General features: G+C 40.9%; 1 long non-coding RNA gene across 2 annotated transcripts in view; it reads left to right on the top strand.

The window, feature by feature from the left end:
* The window catches only part of LOC122558043, a 4,508-nt gene extending 1,812 nt beyond the window's left edge, over nucleotides 1-2,696 (top strand). The window contains exons 1-3 of one of the 2 annotated variants that reach the window (XR_006314018.1): nucleotides 1,217-1,962; nucleotides 2,090-2,210; nucleotides 2,294-2,696. This is a non-coding gene — a long non-coding RNA (uncharacterized LOC122558043). Of the gene's footprint in view, nucleotides 1-1,216; nucleotides 1,963-2,089; nucleotides 2,211-2,293 lie in introns of those variants that run through there. The other variant, XR_006314017.1, reaches the window with a different exon arrangement.
* Nucleotides 2,697-6,994: the final 4,298 nt, after the last annotated feature.

Genomic DNA, 6,994 nt, shown 5'->3' with positions numbered 1-6,994 from the left:
ACTTCATCAAAAAACTCAATCAAGTTTGTGAGACATGATTTCCCACGCACAAAGCCATGTTGACTATCCCTAATCAGTCCTTGCTTTCCAAATACATGTACATCCTGTCCCTCAGGATTCCCTCAGGGTGAGTATGGACTGCTTCAGTATCTGAGCTGAACATTGTACAATCATCACCAAAAGATTTGCTTTCCCAAAATGGAGCACCTTGCATTTATCTGAATTAAACTCCATCTGCCACTTCTCAGCCCATTGGCCCATCTGGTCCAGATCCTGTTGTAATCTGAGGTAACCCTCTTCGCAGTCCACTACACCTTCAATTTTGATGTTTTCTGCAAACTTACTAACTGTATCTCTTATGCTTGCATCCAAATCATTTATGTAAGTAGAGGGCCCAGCACTGATCCTTGTGGCACTCCTCTGGTCACAGGCCTCCAGTCTGAAAAACTACCCTCCACCACCACCCTCTGTCTTCTACCTTTGAACCAGTTCTATATCCAAATGGCTAGCTCTCCCTGTATTCCGTGAGATCTAACCTTGCTAATCAGTCTCCCATGGGGAACCTTGTCAAACGCCTTACTGAAATGGGATACAATTAGAATCTCAAGGCATCTGAGGCAGGTCTGTCACTCCAACTTTCATTGACGAGCCAGGATGGGCTGGTCAATCGTTGTTATTACCCTGAAATAGAATCTTTCTGCTTGATCAGAGTTAAACTAATTAATTCTGACACACACTTTGCTCCATTATGGAGCCAACTCAAACAGAGAGAAAGCTCATTACCATTCTCTTTACCACCTTCATCCTACTTCACCCCCTACTCCAGGAAACGGAAAGGTCGCTGCTCCATCAGATATTGGACAAGTGCTGGTTCAAGTCCTTGTTGAGTGGCTAGTTCCACATACTCATATTCATCAGGGATTATTGGCAGAATTGCAGCATACTCTGTCCCAACTGCAAGGTTCAGTTCTTCTACCCCATTCTGATCTGGGTAACAGTGACTCAGGCAGGGTCCACGTCCTGCCTTGACTGTGAGCAACTCTGGGATTGGGTAATAGGTTATAGACTGTGAGCAATGGCTAGTAGGTTAGAAACAGTTATAGATTAGAGTGGTGCTGGAAAAGCACAGCAGGTCAGGCAGCATCCAAGGGGCAGGAAAATCGACGTTACGGGCAAAAGCCCTTCATCAGGAATTGAGGTCTTGTACTTACCTAGTTGATTATAAACAGTTATAGCCAAGCATTCATTGTGACGTCGCTTTTTGATCCTTCGATGTCGGCTCTTCCTATCATTGTGAAGCCAAATTCACCAAGCGTTGGATTGTTCACCCACTAAGGAAGCGCCAACTCTGACTGTCACTGAATCAGGTAAAGGATGAAACCAGATGTATAGCTGTCCAAAGTTCTCTACAAACATCAGGAGCCTGAGAAAGAGGATATCATTCAGGAGGAAAGATCTAGAGGGGAATAAGTTCATTGGTTCCATGTGGATACAGACCTTGAAGCAATTGATACCAATTGAGAAAGAGAGGTTCTAGATCCTGAACAGGATTTGGATTTGGAGATCTCGGCTGTGCACAGGGGAGTCATCTAATGGCAAACAAGCAATGCCAACTACGGCTGGTTCATTCTGCAAGCAACCCAAGGGGTATGAAGACATGTGTGTGCAAGCTCTTAAATCAAAGTCCTTCAATTCAGATAAGTGACTGATGTGTGTAGCGACCATTCCTGAGTAAATTCAAAAGCAGCATTTGAAGGCTTTAAAACTCTGGATCAAATGCCAAGTAAGCTGTGCAAAGCAGCCATGGAAAATGATGAAAACCTACTACAATGCATTCCCACTGGAGCCGGCATACAACTTGAGTCTAGCCAGCAGGGTCCAGTGCTGACTCTCAGTCGGAATGCTCCAGTTTGGTTACTTCAGGAGCTGTGCCAGAGGAGGATAAACAGAAACAAATGTGAAGTAAGCTTAAATTCAGATTAAACAAGGAACATCAAGCTGAATGATGATAAGGATAATTTTGCGAGTTAATTTTGAAAATCTTCTGCAAGAAACAGATGAACTTCAGTGTTTTAATATTTTCTTTCAGATAGTCTGTCCTCCAGTGCTAGCTTGGAGTCCTTTTCCTCACCTTCTCATGGTGAAACAGGCTGACAGCATCGTGTGGGTCCAGGCACACAAAGCACAGTCACAAAATGCACAGATATAAGGTCAGTGACAAAAGAACAACAGCAAAATTAATCTTTTAGTTCTGAAGAAGGTATACAGATCTGAAACATGTTTCTCTCCACAGACGTTGGCAAACCTGCTGAGCTTCTCCAGTATTCTCTGTGTTTGTTTCAGTGGCAAAAGAAGACACCCCTGAGCAACAAACAAGGAATTGCATCCAGGAACAAAATTATGGGATGATCCTGTAAAAGACACATACTTGGACACCACATTTGATAATGATTTTGTGAAACATGTTGGGATGTGTTACAACATTAAAGCAGTACAATCTATTGCTGTTATATTCTGTCAGTATGACACATACAGAACCCGAGGATGGTGTCTGGGACCTCAACGGACCAAGTGTTCTTTGTTTCCAGGAATTTCATTCATGTCTTGAAAGGAGCAGAACCTCATCCCTTAACAAGGCAAACAATGAGATAGTCAGAAATATGGATCCACATGCAAGGATCCCACAGCATTCTCAATCCCGAGCTCATTAGAGTCTTGTCAGGGATAAAAACAGAAATTCAGCAGGTCGAGCACAGGTGCGTAGAAGGAACAAGAGTTAATGTTTCAAATCCGATCTAAATTTTCTGAAGAAGTTGCTGTTGACCTGCTGATCACTTTGTTTTTCTTGAACGTTTCCAGCATTTACAGTTCATTGCTTTTGTTTAAGGGTCTTGCAAGGGGTGGTTACATTTTGCCAGTGGAACGTACCAAGCTTGCCAAGTGCCTGATTGCCTTGGGATGTTTTGATATGCTGAAATGTGTCATTCACATATTATTGCTTTACGCAAATTTTATCTAATTTATTCTCTTGATATGAACACATTTGGACCATAGGTAGATGCCAATGGGCTTTCTTCTTGAACTGTCGTAGTCTGTGTGGTATAAGTATGCCCACAGTGCTATTTAGGGAAGAGTACGTTTTGACCGATAATGTTAAAGGGTTGGGTGGTGAGGAATTTGTTATGTTTGAGAAAATGTTTTTTATCAAATTGTAAACATTCCTATTGAGAAGAAACAAAACTTGACCTTCTCTTGGGACATAAAACAGGGCCAGTGACTGAAGTGTTGGTCAGGGAACACTTTGGCACTAGTGTCCATAATTCTATTAGTTTTAGAATACAGAGGGTTCTTGTAGTTCCATTCTTGTGCAACCCCATTTATAAGAAACTTGCATAATAGCAGCACCATTTAAGCTAATGGTACCAGAATCACAATATAACCAACACATGCTTTAAAGATTTGTGCTTTAGAAACAGTGTCCCCAATTCATCAATCATGTTATAGTGAACTTGCATTAATGAAACGTCCGTCATAGCCAAACGGCCTATAGTTATGGAATAAGATAAAACTTAAAGTTCTTAATTAGAGTAAGGCACATTTTAATGGTATGCGACAAGGAATTTCAAAAGTTGATTGAAATAGACTGTTGGAGGTTTTCAAAAGTATGATAACAAAGAGTTCATCGTATTCCTGTTACAGTGAAAGGTAAGGCTGGTAAGATTTGGGAACAATGGATGAAAATAGATATGGAGGTTCTGGTCAAGAATAAAAAGGAATAATATATTAGATATAGATGACTGGGATAAAATGACTCTCTTGAAGGGTATAAAGAGCACAGGGAAATCAGGAAGGCAAAGACAGCATATGAAATAGCCTTAGCAGACAAGATTAAGAATAAACCAAAGAGATCCTACAAGTACATTAAGAGTAAAAGAACAACTAGAGACAGAATAGGGCCCCTTAAAGATCAACAAGGTCACCTTTGTGTTGAACCTCAGGATGGAGGGATATTAAGTAAATATTTTGCTAAAGGTTTTACTGTAGAGAAAGAAATGGAGACTAGAGAACTCAGGGAAATGAACATTGATGTTTTGAAAACAGTACATATTACAGAAGAGGAAGTGCTGGAGGTCTTAGAAAACATGAAGGTGGATAAATCTTTAGGACCTGATCAAAAGATTTACAAGGATGTTGCCAGGGTTGGAGAATTTGAGCGACAGGGAGAGGTAAATAGGTCTGGGGCTGTTTTCCCTGGAGCATTGAAGATTGAGGGGTGACCGTATAGAGGTTTACAACATCAGAAGGGGCATGGATAGGGTAAAAATAGCTGTATTCCTGATGATGGGCTTTTGCCCGAAACGTCGATTTTACTGCTCCTCGGATGCTGCCTGAACTGCTGTGCTCTTCCAGCACCACTAATCCAGAATAAAAATACATAAGGTTTTACAAGCGAAACAGAGAGTGGTGGTGGAGGGTTGTTTTTCAGACTGGAGGCCCATGACCAGCAGTGTTCCACAGGGATCAGTACTGGGTCCACTTTTGGTTGTCATTTAGAGAAACGATTTGGATGAGAATAAAGGAGGCATGGTTAAAAAGTTTGTGGATGACACCAAAATTGGTGGGCAGTGAAGCAGGTTATGTAAGAATATAAAGATCTCTTGATCAATTGGGTCAATGGGCTAAGGAATGGCAGATGGAGTTTACTTTGGCTAAATGCGAGGTGCTGCAGTTTGGTAAAACACACAAATGCAGGACTGATACAATTGATGGTAGGGCCTTGTCTAGTGTTGTCAAACAGAGAAACCCTTGAGAAAGTCTATAGCCTTAAAACTTGTCTTTAAACATTTAGACTATAATGTAATGCTGAATTACATTTGCTGCACTAGAAAATAGACAGGCAGCAAGGCTCAGAAAAAGCGGGGAAATCAAGGAATGCATTATTTATGGACATCTGTGCTCACCAAGTGATAACAGGATGCCCTAAGACAATTAAGAACATGCACCTTAACATCAGTGAATCTGTCTAAACAGGACACGAAGTGATAACATTTATGGCCGTTCCCTTGTGAAATTAATGACAGGGTTTGATTCTGACCCTGAAACAAAACACAGTACGATCAAAAGCCTTGTAATTGACGGTCAGGTCCTATCAATTATATTGGATTCTTATTACTCTTGCAAGCAGGGCAGACACAGAGAAAAAACATCTTTGCTGTTACAAGACCCTGACTTGAGAGTTCAAAAGGACATTAGAGAGAGAGACCATTTCAGTGCTGAGGCTGTTGAAGCCAGTAGAAAATTAGCTCTTAGTGCTTACCTGGTATGGATTGAATTTAATTACATTTTGGGACTTTATGATGATATTGAGTAGCCATTACTAGTTATTAAATACAAATATTTTAAAAGGTAATATTGATGAAGCTTTAACTTACTTGCTGTTCTTGAAGACCACTCTAGAGCCCTTACAAACTGCCCCACTGTCAATTCTAACTAATCCGATCTTATGTCTTATTTGAATTTGAATCACAATTCTGAAAAGAAAGCATGTTTAATTCGAAGACTAATGAATCAGTTTAAATACAACCTTATGGTAACATCTCAGTCTCAGGTACAGAATGATTCAGTGCTTAAAAAGCAGGAGTCTGCTCCTAGCTTAGAAATTATTCCAGGCCTAATATTGAAGAGATTCTGGCATAACATGTAAGGAAGCCATTTTATGGCCAAACGTTTGCCCTCCTTGCTAAGAAAACATTTTGTAAAACAACTGTATCAGACACGTGAGCTGTGCAAAGTTACCTTATGAACTCTCCAATTTGGTCAAACTGATACCTCTTTCTGATAGGAGTTTACCTCAATAGCAGGCGCCTAACTCGGCTGGGTATGTTTTTCCCAACTGATGAATGGCTTGGGACCTGTAGGAGTGATTAGTCAAGCGTACACAGACCTGTCAATTAACTTTTCTTCCTCATGAATTATTGTCTTTCACTGTTATCTGTCTAATTAAGAATATGCAATGTTTTTGTAAACTTTTGTATAAAGGAAGCCACTTTGTATCAGTACATCGGAGTAGCCTGCTGGGGCACTTGAAGAGCTGGTACCCTACTCCCCTAGGTTATTAGAACCTAGTTAGTTTAGCTTATAGGTATCAGTGTTATGTTGTAACACTGTTGTTATTGGTAAATAAAGGGGATGACTAAAATTAAACTAATCTGTCTGGAAGAGGTTTTTTATTCCAAACTTCCAGAGTATGATCTCTGGGACGAACCAAGAGAGAGAGAGAGGCTTACAGGTCTTAGACCATAAGACATTCCCTGGGCTGTCTCAAATCCCTAGCGTTCAGGTAGGGATACATAATTATTTGAAAATTGTGTCATAGAGACAGAGTGGGGCTAAGAAGGCATTTAACTCACTTGCCTTCATTGCTCAGTCCTTTGAGTATAGGATTTGGGATGTCATGTTGAGGTTATAGAGGGTTTCGAGGCCTCTTCCAGAGTACTGTGTGCAGTTCTGGTTTAGTAAACTGAAAAGGATCCAGAAAAGATTTTCCAGGATGTTGCTTGGACTGGGTTAGGCTGAGTTAGAAGGTTAGGCTGGGACCTTTTTCACTGGAACGTAGGAGGTTGAATGGCGACCTTATAGAGGCTTATGAAATCATGAGGGGTATAGGTAATAGTAACTCCCTAAGGTGGGGAGTTCAAAACTAGGGGGCATATTTAGAGGTGAGAGGAGAAAGATTTAAAAAGGACATGAGGGGCAACATTTTTACACAGAGAGTGGTTAGTGTGTAGAATGAATGGCAAGAGGAAGTGGTTCAATTACAACGTTTAAAAAACATTTGGATAAGTACATGAATACATAGAACTAATTTAATTGGGAACATGGTCAGTGTGAACTAGTTAGTCTGAATGATCTGTTTCCTTACGGAGTGGGAGGGAGAGTTGAAGTGTTCAGCCACGGGGTGGTGAGGTTGGTGGGTGCAGGTGTCCCAGAGATG

This window comes from Chiloscyllium plagiosum, chromosome 16, assembly GCF_004010195.1.
Source record: "Chiloscyllium plagiosum isolate BGI_BamShark_2017 chromosome 16, ASM401019v2, whole genome shotgun sequence".
In the NCBI taxonomy this organism is placed as follows: domain Eukaryota; kingdom Metazoa; phylum Chordata; class Chondrichthyes; order Orectolobiformes; family Hemiscylliidae; genus Chiloscyllium; species Chiloscyllium plagiosum.
Note: the sequence above shows the minus strand (reverse complement) of the source record. Positions and strands in the feature narration are given on the sequence as shown.